Here is a 13,098-nt window from a genome sequence, read left to right as displayed (position 1 = left end):
ATCCTATGACTATTTGTTCCCCGGGGTATCAGATTTGCAGGAGAGATAAAGATATGCAAAGTCAGCTACAATATAAGGTAAAATGTTCTAAGTGCCAGAGAAGGATAATTATTGTGTTATGGAAATTCAGTAGGAGAAGATTATTTTTAGGATGGGTTGGCAATAGATCAGTCTTATTACCTGAAATTTTTTTTAATTGTGTTACCATAAAATACATTATTAGCTTTTGATGTAGTGTTCCAAGATTCATTGTTTACATACGCGACACCCAGTACTCCATGCAATATGTGCCCTCCATAATACCCGCCACCAGGCTCTTTTTTTTTTTTTTTTAAGATTTTATTTATTTATTAGATACAGAGAGAGAGATCACAAGTAGGCAGAGAGGCAAGCCAGGGGTGGGAGGGGGAGCAGGCTCCCCGCTGAGCAGAGAGCCGGAAGTGAGGCTCAATCCCAGGACCCTGAGACCATGACCTGAGCTGAAGGCAGAGGCTTAACCCACTGAGCCACCCAGGTGACCCAGGCTCATTTTTAAATCTTTTCCTCTTTATAAAATTTATGTTCCCCTTCATTAACTGATTCTTTTTTTCCTCTTTGAGATATTTTATTCTTGGTGACTTGACCAGGGCTCTGAATCTAGTTCTTATATACCAGGCCTCTTGTTTGCAAGTAACAGAAGCCCAGCTCAAACTGGCTCAAGCTGGAAAAGGCAGAGTATTGCCTCATAAAATGTAGAAGTGTCAGGCCTCTAGGCATAGAATCTAGGTGTTTACTGATCTTTTAAAATATTTTATTTATTTGACAGAGAAAGAGAGAGATCACAAGTAGGCAGAGAGGCAGGCAGGGTAGGGTGAAGCAGGCTCCCTGCTGAGAAGAGAGCCTGATGTGGGACTCTGATCCCAAGACCCTGAGAGCATGACCTGAGCTGAAGGTAGAGGCTTAACACACTAAGCCACCCCAAAGACACTAACCCACTAAGATACCCCATTAAAGGATGTCATCTGGGGGCGCCCTAGGTGGCTTTGTTGGTTAAGTGGCTAACTCTTGATTTCAACTTGGGTTGTGATCTCAGGGTTGTGTGATGGAGCCTGGTGTGGGCCTCTGTGCTTAAGAGTCTCTCCTGAAACTTTCCCCTCTTCCCCACCAACCCCTCTTGGGCATTCTCTCTAAAGAAAAAAAGAGAAAAAGAAAAAAAAAAGAAAAAAAGAAATGTCCTCTAGAATCTGTTTCTTTTCCTTGGCTTTTCTTTTCTTGCTGTTGGCTTTGTTCACAGGCGATCTCTCTCCTCCTCATGGCTCCGAGATAGCCTCATAGACTCACAGCCTACCAGTTTCTCAACCTCAGAAGTTCCAGCAAAACTTCTTTCATTGGTCTTTCTTGGAAAACAGTAGGGAAATGGAATGTTTCAACTGGTTGGGTAGGGGCATCATGTTACCTACCACTGAAGGTGGGCCCTCCTTGTAAATGGACAGAGCCTGTGTGTTACTAAAGAAAATTTACTTGCTCTTTGAGTGGAAGAGAGAATGGAAAATAGCCTTGCAAAAACAACAGTGATCTGCTACATAGTAGAGGTTTAACAATGCATTTGGTAAAATGATGGTGTAGTTATGGATTTTATTCATTATATAGGCATGTATGGGGGCAAAGAGAATCTATTCCTTTCTCCCCAAAACTTTACTGTCTTCACCCTTTTCTTCCTACTTACTCACTGTCAGTCCTATACCCTACAGATACTGTTAAGCTTGTTTTTTGCCTTTAACACATTAAAGCATAGCTATTTTATCATTTGTCTGATAACCGTATTTGGAGTCTTTGTGGTCTCTCTATGTTTCTTGTTTCTTGTCCAAGTGACTCTTTTGGGTGTATGTGTCTGCTTCTCTTTTATTCTGTGCTGGTTATTTGAAAAATCATTTGTAAGAATAATGTGAATTTAGGATGAGGACACTTTATTCCCAGGCAAGTTTTGAAATTGCTTCTGCCAGCACCTGTGGGGACTATCAGCCCACGATCACCTTAATTCAAATTCAGTGCTTGAGTCTGTAGACCACCCAGTTGTGATAGAAATCTGGATGCAAGATGTGATGAGGGCTGGTTTACTGCTGAACAACCCTGAGTGTATAGCTGAGGTACCAGATTACTGTGAGGAGGGTCTCCTATTTAATTCCTCAGTTAATATCTACCTTCAATTTGAATTTCTATTTCTCTTTCCACAAGAAACCTGCCCTTTCCGGAGGAAATGGAAATTCACATTTTTATGTTGGGTAAATAGCCTTGGGATGAAAAGTGGTTTTTGTGCTCACTCAACATCCTGGGTTCTTTGGCCCGTTACTCCTTACTATCTTATTAGCTCTTTGTGGCTGTTGGAAAGATATTTATTATATTCAGCATTTTTTTCGTTGTTTTCCGCAGAAGGGTTGGTTCAAATAACGTAGCCTGCCGTTGCTGGGAACTGGAAGTCTTCTCTCTGAAAACCCTGGTCTGTGCTTCATCATTCCTGATTCTTTCTGTTGTGTTCTCTCCCAGTTTTCTGTCCTATTCTTTCATTGTACTTGGCTTGTGGATAGACTGTGGTTACCAAACCTACATTTTTTGATGTGATGTCATGGATCAACTTCTCATGATCTTGGATGAACATCTTTATTGCTCTGTCTTGCAGTTGATGGTATAAGGTGCTTCAGATTCCTCTCAGATACTGTCGTCTTGGTCCATTTGGACTCTGGTGTACTTTTGGGACATCTATCTTTCCAATTTTTAAATTATTCCTACCATCTGAAAGCATGATAAGAATTACAGTGATATAGGTGAAGGGTATGAAATACTCAGATAATGTTACCTGAACTATATTACATACATATTTCCTTTACTTCCTCTCCTCCTTCGGGAACATTTACTACCCCTGTTTTTAATCTTGTAATCTCCTTCCACTTGATTCCCTCCCTCTCTGAATTTTTTTCTTGGTTTGTTCATTGGTTCTCTTCCTCTACATACCCTAAATTTCATTTTTCCCGCAAGGTTTTTCTCTTTGCATTTTTGCCTCCTTACCCTGGCAGACTCTCCTATTCCTTTAGTTTCAGTCATATTCTATGTTGTACCCAATAATCAAATTTAATGTCTAGCTCTGGCCTTTGTAAGGTGTTCCAGTTCCTTGTTATCACAGATCACCTGCTGGCTCTACCAGGATGTTGTCTAAGTTCTAAAAGTCTCCATTTCTAAACTTGTGTTCTTTCTCCTCCAGACTCTTTTTGGGGGTTATAGTTTTTGGTAACATAGTTAACATTCACCCAGGTTTCCTAAATAGAAACTCCAGCATCATCCTTGCCTTCTACCTCTCCCTGTTCCCACATTTAACTGGCCAATCCTTCCTTGCCATTTCTACCAACATTGACCTGGGTTGGTTTCATACATAGGTCTGTATGTACATATGGATGATACCTGCTGTTTGTAGATTCTATATTTGCAAATTTGCCTGCTCACTGACATTTATTTGTAACCTCAAAATCAATATTCATGGCACTTTCACATTCATGGGTCATCTGATGTGCATGTTTCCAGCTGAGGTTGAGCAAGGTGATACTCTGCCTTCTTGTTGCAGCTCTCCTACTGTGAGCAAGTATCTCTTTGCAATCTATTTAGTATCAAATTTTTCATATCTTGGGAATTCTCTATTGGTTATTTCACCAAGCATAGAGTTGAAATGCTGTGTAGTGTTCCCCGGTGCAAGAAGGTGATGCCTTAGGAAGAAAATACATGTGTCAATTAAACCTCTTTCAAGTGTGAGTTATAGTGCTATTGCTGTGAATTTGATGTTAATGAATTAACAATATATATTAAATGAAGTGTCTTTAAACAGAAACATAAAACAGGGTTGTGTATTGGTTGGTTGATAAAACGTGAACAGAGGCTTACAGGAACCGAATACTGTATTTTTCCTAGGAACAATGGTTTAATGTTCACGGAAACTTCATAGAACAAAACAACCATGGAAATCAGCTGTGTGTGTATAAACATATCATACATAATATACTTATATGCATATATGATGAAATATATATATAATAACTGTCTTCTGAACTGGTTTTCCTCCAGTGCATTTTCACTGTTGTTGAAATAATTATCTTCCTAAGGTAGAATTGAGTATGTTACATCTCCTACCTTAAAAAAAAAAAAATCCCCAATTCATACTACTAAAATTCCTTTTCGTTACCTACACCAACAGTCTGTCTGCAGTTCACCTTGTCCTCTCTTCATACCCTACCCCAGTAGCATGCTGGTTTACTAGACAACTATTTCCCTTTATGTCTCTGTTTTCTATCACTTTTGACTCAAACGCCCTTTCTTGCTTCCCTGATAAAATCCTATTCAGCTTTCAAAACCAAGATCATAGGGCGCCTGGGTGGCTCAGTTGGTTAGGCAACTGCCTTCAGCTCGGGTCATGGTCTGGAGTCCCGGGATCGAGTCCCTCATCGGGCTCCCAGCTCCATGGGGAGTCCGCTTCTCCCTCTGACCTTCTCACCTCTCATGCTCTCTCTCACTGTATTCTCTCAAATAAATAAATAAAATCTTAAAAAAAAAAAAAAACCAAGATCATATATGAATCATCTCTATAAAGCCTTTCTTGATATTCACATGACAGTGTAATAGCAGTAATTGCTTTTATATTTATTTCCAGTTACATTTACCACTGTTGCAGAGCAAGTTACAAACAAGGAAAGGGAAAAGGCTAGAACAAACTATGTGGTGTTGGATTAGAATGGGGGTCTTCATAAAGAACTCACTCATGGTTTTAACTCTGATGCTGAGAAGAACTAGAAGCTAGGATACTACTTGCATTGCATAAATCTGGCACCCAGAACTTATTTTGAAGATATAGTTCTCCACTGAATAGAACCCGGGCTTTTTGGAGAAAAGGTTTATTGCAGGGCTGGAACAGGGAAAACACAAGATAAGTCTGAAAGTTATGGCTGTGCCTAAAATCTAAAAAATACTTAAAGAATGTTGGAACGTGTAAAAAGGACACAGAACCAAACTTAAGATTCTCCCACAGGCCAAGTCTGGGACAGATTGAGAATCAAAATAAATATAGTAATACAGTATAACAAAATAAGAATCCATGGGTCCATACTAATATTAATTGATCAGGGAGAAGAGGAGGCTTTCTCATAGTAGACAAACAACTAATAAATGTAGAAGAAATAATGTATCTATAAGGATTTATAGGATTTATCAGAGTAATTGTTGATTTGGACAAGAACTATTAAGGGATGACAAAAATAGTGAGTGAACATTGGATGAGGGAGAAAATAGCTATATGGTTCCAAAGTGTTTTTCATAAATTAATTGTTAATGTCAAAAGGAGAAATTGTGACTTTACCTATGTAAGATCCTGACAGACAATATCTTAGCCAAGTAATGGGTAATGGGAGAGATCAGTATCCTGTTCTCTTGATATGATGGCCTACTGAGGCCACAGCATTAATTTCATAGTCTTCCTCCTAAAAAGGGCATAAGCTGAATCTAATTATGAGGGAAAATCAGACAAATCCAAACTAAGGGACGTTAAAAAAAAAAATGACTGTTCTTCAAAATATCTAGACCGTGGGTAATGACAAGAAAGAAGTTTCAGGTTAGAGGACAATGAGGCATGACAGCTAAATGTAGTATGTGATCCTGGATTCCTTCTTTAACTGGGGAACAAGTAGCTAGCTTCAAAGGGCATGTTAGCTAAGAACATTTACATATATATATATATATATATATATATATATATGCTGTGAGTGAGATAATGATATTATGTCAATGCTAGCTTTCCTAATTTTGATAATGTTGAGGTTATGTAAGTGATGTTCTAGCTCTCAGGAGTATACACTGGAGTATTTAGGAATAACAGACCATATTTAAAACTTACTAAGTATTGATCTTAAAATATATATGTATATAACTGTAGAGATAAAGTGAATGATAAATGCAGTGAAATTTAAATAATTGGTCATACTTGGGGAAAGGTGTTTGGGTTTTTTTGGAAATTGCATCAAAAATTAAAAAGTACAAAAATCAAGTAAACACTTTGGTAAGCAAGGACAATCTTGTTTGTTTACTTACTTTTTGTTGTTTATCCCTTCCCAGTAATATCTATATAATATAACATATTTGATATAATAAAAGCATCATAAGTGTAGTGATCTTGTTTTCCTTTCTCACTACTGTATCCTCAGCATCCTTTGTAGTGTGAGTATATAGGACTTCAATAATTATTTGTTGAGTGAATAAAAGAATATTTGGAGACAAATAACAGTAGAACACTTCTATATCTTAATTTTTCACTCTTCAGAAACCTTACTAAATCTAAGGTAAAATATTTTCTCTAAAAAAGGGAAAAATTCTCAAAGTAGGAGGACTGCTGCCTAACCCCCAAATTTCCATCTTGGCAGAATATGAGGGAATGTTTCTCTGGGAAACCTACTGAGAATAACTAAATAAATTCTATTTTTATTTCTTTCACAGAATGCTGTAGTCAATTTATTTATGGCCCATTTTTCCTGTAGAGTAAATCTCAAGTTGACAAGCATCACCCAAATGATGTGGGTTTTTTTAATCTCTCATTTTAAAATATAAGCAAATGGTCAAGAATGGTCAACTATCAAGAAAATCCTTAAAGATGAAAAAGACCAAAATAAACACAGAGAAAAGCAGCTGAAATAAATAAGAGTAGGTACCATAAAGAAAATTAAAAAAAAAAAAAAAGAGAGAGTTCTTATAATTCAGAAAAATGAGAAGGGTGATGGAAAATTCTTTATTATGACTTGAGGGTAAAGTTGAGGCCATATTACAAAAAGTAGAGAAAAAAGACAGAATGATGAAAAATAGGAGAAGAAATACAGGAAAATTAAAAAACTGCTCAGACGTTCAATATTTGAACAACAGGTATTCAAAAAAAGAAGAGGGGAGCAAATGTGTGTAGGGGGAGAGAGATCATCCAACAAAATAACCAAAGATCAATTACAGAAATGAAGGACATGAATTTGCAGGTTTAAAGGGCCATTAAACCTCCAGCAAGAATAATGAAAAACGATCACAATGAAGTACTGACAGTGGTATTTTAGACTTCCAAGCTTCTGGGAGGGGACTACAGACAGGAACATAAAAAAGAATCAGTGATTAGAATGGCTTTGACCTTGTCAAAGTGATATCAGAGGGTAAAAGACAGCAGGGTAATGTCTTCAAACTATTAAAGAAAAATAATCTCAATCTAAAATTTTATATTCACCCAAGTAACCAGTTGTGAGGGTAGACTAGGGACCTTTTTAGATCACAAAGTCTCAAAAAAAAGTCCTCCTATACAAAATTTTTCTTTTCTTTTCTTTTTAAAGATTTGATTTATTTATTTGTCAGAGAGAGAGAGAGAGAGAAAGAGAGAGAGCAGAAGCAGGGGGATCTGCATGCACAGGGAGAAGCAGGGTCCATGTTGAGCAAGGAGCCCAATGCAGGAGTTGATCCCAGGATCTTAGGGTGACCTAATGCAGCTAAATGCAGATCCCAGGATCTTAGGGTGACCTAAGCTGAAGGCAGATGCTTAACCAACTGAGCCACCCAGGAGTCCCTATAAATTTTCAAGAAACTCTTCGAGAATGTTCCTCACCACAGTGAAGGACTGACTAGGAAAGAGGAAGATGTGGGACACAGGAAACAAAATCCACCGGAGTTGAGAGGGAAAGTAATTCCTAGGAAGATAGTGAGAGGACATCCCAGAATGACAACTGTGTATCTGGTGCAAAGGGTAACCAGTTCAGATGAAACATGCCAGAGCCCTCAAGAGGAACTTCAAGAAGATGAAATTGGTGGTCTACTTGGTATGAATAAACATATTCAGAGGTGATTAAGAACACCAGAAGAATGTTTGCACAGAATTTCTGGGAAGTCACAGAAAACTCTACAGAAGAGAAAACAAGGTACTGATAATTCCAGAGAAAACAAGAAGTTACACAGGGAAGTCACTGTAGTAAAATTTACTACACGACACAGCTCTGAATAACACCAGTCATAATAATGTGACTACTCAACTGATCTAACCATAGGTGAAAGCTGTGTGTGTGTGTGGGGGGGGGGGGTGATGGTGTATAGGTTAGAAACCAGAGAAAAGGGGAATACATTCTCTCTCTCTTTTTTTTTTTTTTGGTGGAAAATTAATAGATAATATTTATGTTGTCCATGGTTCAGTCAACAGAACAGATTCACTGGGTGTTACAGATGGAGTTATTACAGAAGTTAGGTCTCACACAATCGTGAGAGAAACTGAGGAAATAAAGATCTGGAAGGGGAATTGGAGGATCAGGGGAGTCAGTAATGCGTCTGACAAGCCAAGCATGCCTAGCCACCATAGTACTATGGCAAAGGAGTACTTGAGAAGAGGTCTCTGGAAATCTGTTGTCTTACAGCTAGTTGTCTGGTCGTGGTCCTGGGGTCTTTGGGTCAGCAGGGCCACCAGCAGGAAGAAGGGTAGACGGCTATAGGTAGAAAAGTGAGCTTTACGCTGGTACCCACTGTGTACCTCGGCTTCTGTCCATTATCACATCTTACTACAAAAAGACCTTCTGAAAGTCTTGATCATTGTTTTACTTCTGTCCCCTAAATCTTACAAGATTCTTCTTTTAGCCAGCTCTAACTCAAAATCATTACATGACAGGGGATTTGGGAAATACTGTTCCCAACTTAAACCAGGAGACAGAGCAAACCACAAGCACGCATCCTCTTCGCAATCCGGCATCCAATACACACTTCTGTTGACCACATTTAAGTCAGAAAAAGACAGAAGCAAATACATATTTCCACACCTATCCACACAGAAACATACTGACCTTCCCAAAAGAAGATACACAAAGTCTGATATGTTCCTTGATTCATCTTGGGGTGATATTCATTCTTTTAGCTAAGTCACACATATTTTTTGGTTTAATACTGTGATAGAAGGTTGACATAACTTACACATGTTAGATAGCAGAGGAATAAGAGATGACAAAATGTTGATGTTTGACATTCATATCCAATCAAGAAATAAATGCTTCTTATCTATTTCTGCAACTAGTTACGTGATTATAGCTGGCACTTATACCTTCATTTTTCCCTAGGACTGAAATAAATAGGTTGCCCAAGAAAGTCTTATTTGATTTGTATAATGCGGAACCTTTAGGTCTGGCTTACAGAAACGGAACTTGAGTCACCCAATGCAGAGGTACAGCCCTTAACCAATCCCAGACTTGAGCCAGCTCACAGCCCCAGAGCTCCATGAATGTAGAGGAGGTCGGGACTCTGGAGCAAGGATCCTCACTGTGAGTCTTTCTCTTTTCCTTCCTCAGTAGGACCTGGGGCCATTTACTCAGATGACTGTGTTTTAGGGAAGTGGAAATAACCCAGTTTGGGGGGGACTGACATTAAATGATTAACACCTAAAATGTCAAGAGATAATGATACATGATATGTTAACTAGTTGAATTTAAACAAAATAAAATTAAAAGTCAAATATCAAGAGAAGGGGTTTTTGAAGACTGGTAATGAATGGCATTTTGGCTTGGGTACATCTCCCAGTGGGCCTAGTGCATGCCCAAATTTACACATGGATATTTCCTGTTCTGCAATAAATAGTTAGAGCAGACATACTCAACAACTAGAAGCATCCGTATGTTGGTTCTCTGACCTGTGTATCTATTTTTCTATTATCATGTATATAATGTATGTATTACTATTTTTAAATTTTCTATACTGTTTCAAAGTTTAAGTGGCTTATTAGAGGGGAGTCTGGTTGGCTCAGTTGGTTGGTTAAGCATCTGCCTTCTGCTCAGGTCATGATCATACGTCCTGGGATGGAGGCCCACGTAGTTGTTGTTGGGCTCCCTGCTCAGTGGGAAGCCTGTTTCTCCCTCTCCCTCTGCCTACTGATTCCCTTGCTTTTGCTCTCTCTGTCAAATAAACAAATAAAGTCTTAAAGAAATAAAGTGGCTTATAAAAATGCATATAATACTATGAATTAAGTACATTAAATTGAGAAAATCACAGCAAAAGGAAAATAAGACTAGAAACATAAAATGGAGCAAGAAAGGAGACTAGTACATAAAGTGCCTTCCTGTCTTATACACTGGCTGATGGTAAGCCACAAATTTGTTCTTGAACAGTAATGCATTTCATTATAACTATAAGTTAAAGACAAACCAATTGTCTAGGAGACACATATCTGTTTTGGATACTTGTTCTGAAAAGAGTTCTGGGAAAGGTCTTTCCTGCTCTCAGAGATTACCTGTTCTATTGTTTATCCCTATTAGTATGGCTAATTGAGTGTCAAATAAAACATTCTCTTCATATTTATGAAACTGAGTCTAAGTCTTAAAATAGCTAGGAATAATTTTATGTCTCTAGTCATTAACCAAGTGTAGTAACACTTCATTCCAGCAACCACATTTGCACAGAAAAGAATGGAATTGACACATACTACTTTAGTTCAAAAGAGTTCAGAGCACACAAGATTAAATAAAGGAAATAATTGTAAAATGTCAGGTCAAATCTTGAGTTTTCTCTTATGAGCTGGTCTGACTTGGATTTCCTTTGAATAGAGCCTCCTGGATCTCTTCCATGAGGATGGAGAACAAAATGAGAAAGAAGCCTTATCACATCAGTCTACAGAAGAGTTCTCAAGTGGCAGAACATAGTATTATTAACATTCGGAGAAGTCAAATATTTACACATTTTTCAAATGTTAAATAAGTGATTATGGTGTGGCTTTTAAAAACAACAAATTAGCTTAGATAAGGACTGGTCAGTGACCTTGCTGAAGATCTTTCATATTAATTAATTTAATTATTTCATACACAGTATAATACATGAACACAGGCTATCACATACAATTAGCAAAATAAATATTCAGTTTATATTTAACAGGAAAAAAATACTATCCATATTGATACAATGGCAAAAATGCCATAATTTGTTTTGAGACAATGGATAAATTCTAGACTGGAAGGGCAGATACAACATCAACAAATTTCAACAGAGTAACAAAATAGTGGGAAACTTTAAATCTGAGAATATGAATATCTCATAGCATAAAAGATAAGGAACTCTAAAGCCATTAGCTAATGAAAATGAGAGTTGTGGCCAAAGTCTACCAAATCTGTGAATATAAATAGTTAAGAAAGGTTCAGAAAAATTTAAATCCATTATAGTGTAGTCATATCATGCAGTCATAAAATCGCTAATATCTTATGGTTTTTAACATCAAAAAATGTATTAGAAAATTCCCAAATTTCTAAGAGCATGGGTAAGAGCTTTTACAAGTATGACACAAACAAGTCTATACAAGACAATAGTGACAAATTTTTAAAATTTGTCACAATAGTGACAAAATATTTTAAAATTTGCAGCACAGTAATTATACACATTAAAAACAAAGAAAAATCATGAAGTTAACAAAATATTTGCAAAAAATAAAAATACTATGTGTGTGTGTGTGTATGTGCACCTATGTACATATATACATATTCTGTATGTTTACATCTATATATTCTATAAAACAATAGTAAGTGACCAAGAACATAGAGAAAAAGGTAAATAATACCTTTGGAGAGTTCATGGGAAAGGAAATAGCTTGAGCATATTTAAAGCACATATTTTTATTTCTTTTTATTTAAAAGAAATAAAAAACTGAAACTGTTGAGGTATCACTGTTTGCCTAGGAGTATTAAGAATGAGAACACGTTGGCCAGTATTTAAGGAGATGGGCACTTTTTTATGCTGTGGTTTGACGAACTTACGTGGGAGGCAACTTTTAAGAATGCACACATATGCATATCCAACTGTTTGATCCAACTTTGCTACTTTTAGGAATCTATAACACAAAAGTAAAATGAGCCATGAAAAGGTTAACTGAAGCATTGCTCATAACAGGAAAAGATGAAGACAACCTAAATGTTTTTGGTAGGGAGCTGCCTGAAAACAACCATGCAGTGAAATGATATACGATTGTATAAAAAGAACAGCAAAGTTTTTTATGAGCTGATACCAAATGAACTTTAAGATGCATGAAAACAAAATCAAGATGCAGATTAGATTCCACTAGTTGCATCAAAGTGGGGAGAATATATATATACACACACACACATATATATGTATATATATATATATACACATATACATATATACATACATATATACACATATATATATATGTGTATATACACACAAACACATATTCACATACACATTTTCTTGATAAGCACAATATATTTCTGGAAGTGCATTCAAAACCTGGAAGATTATACCCAAATAACTGGTGGTCTCAGAGGAGAATTGACTGGCTGGGGAAGAGCTTTTTCCCTTTATCTTCTTTATTAAGGATTGAATTTTAGCTGTATCATTGAGCTACAAGTCAGGAAAGTAAAGTACACAAGTTGCCTTCCATCTATAACATCATTCCTCAACTGCCCTCACTTGACCTTCTCTATAGCCAATGAGTGGTATGAAGTCAATCTCACCAGTGTGTTTCTCTGTAAACAGACACCAGGCACATCTCTATTTATAAAGCTACTTTAATGAAACCACCATCTAAACTCAGTTTGAAGAAAAAAAGCCCACTGAGTCTCCAAGATGGAGAAACTGTGAGCTGTGAGGTTCAACAACAACACATTCAGAGTTTAGAAATGAAAGGAAGCAGAAATATGGGATTAAAGTTAATGATAGTTTAGGATCTGCTTGGGTTGTATTTCTTAGTAGCAAGAACATTCCTGGGTTCTTGAAATCAGGAAAAATATTCAGTGACTGGCAAAAAAAAAAAAAAAGTCTGCATTATCAACAAAGTAGCCCATAAGAGATTAAGAGTAAATCTCTCAGTACCCCAAGAACTAAGTGTGACAGATTTTTGAGGTTCAGTGGTATCCTCTAAAAAGCAGAGACAGACCAGGAGCAAGTACAAGGACAAAGGAATTAAGACTCTTCTTTCTCTCAGAGCCCATTCTCATCTTAAGAGCACCAACCAATCTTCAACAGAAGTTGTACTGTTAAAATTCCTCTTCTTCTTCTTCTTCTTCTTCTTCTTCTTCTTCTTCTTCTTCTTCTTCT

The sequence above is a fragment of the Mustela nigripes genome, chromosome 3 (genome assembly GCF_022355385.1).
Source record: "Mustela nigripes isolate SB6536 chromosome 3, MUSNIG.SB6536, whole genome shotgun sequence".
NCBI classification, from domain to species: domain Eukaryota; kingdom Metazoa; phylum Chordata; class Mammalia; order Carnivora; family Mustelidae; genus Mustela; species Mustela nigripes.
Note: the sequence above shows the minus strand (reverse complement) of the source record.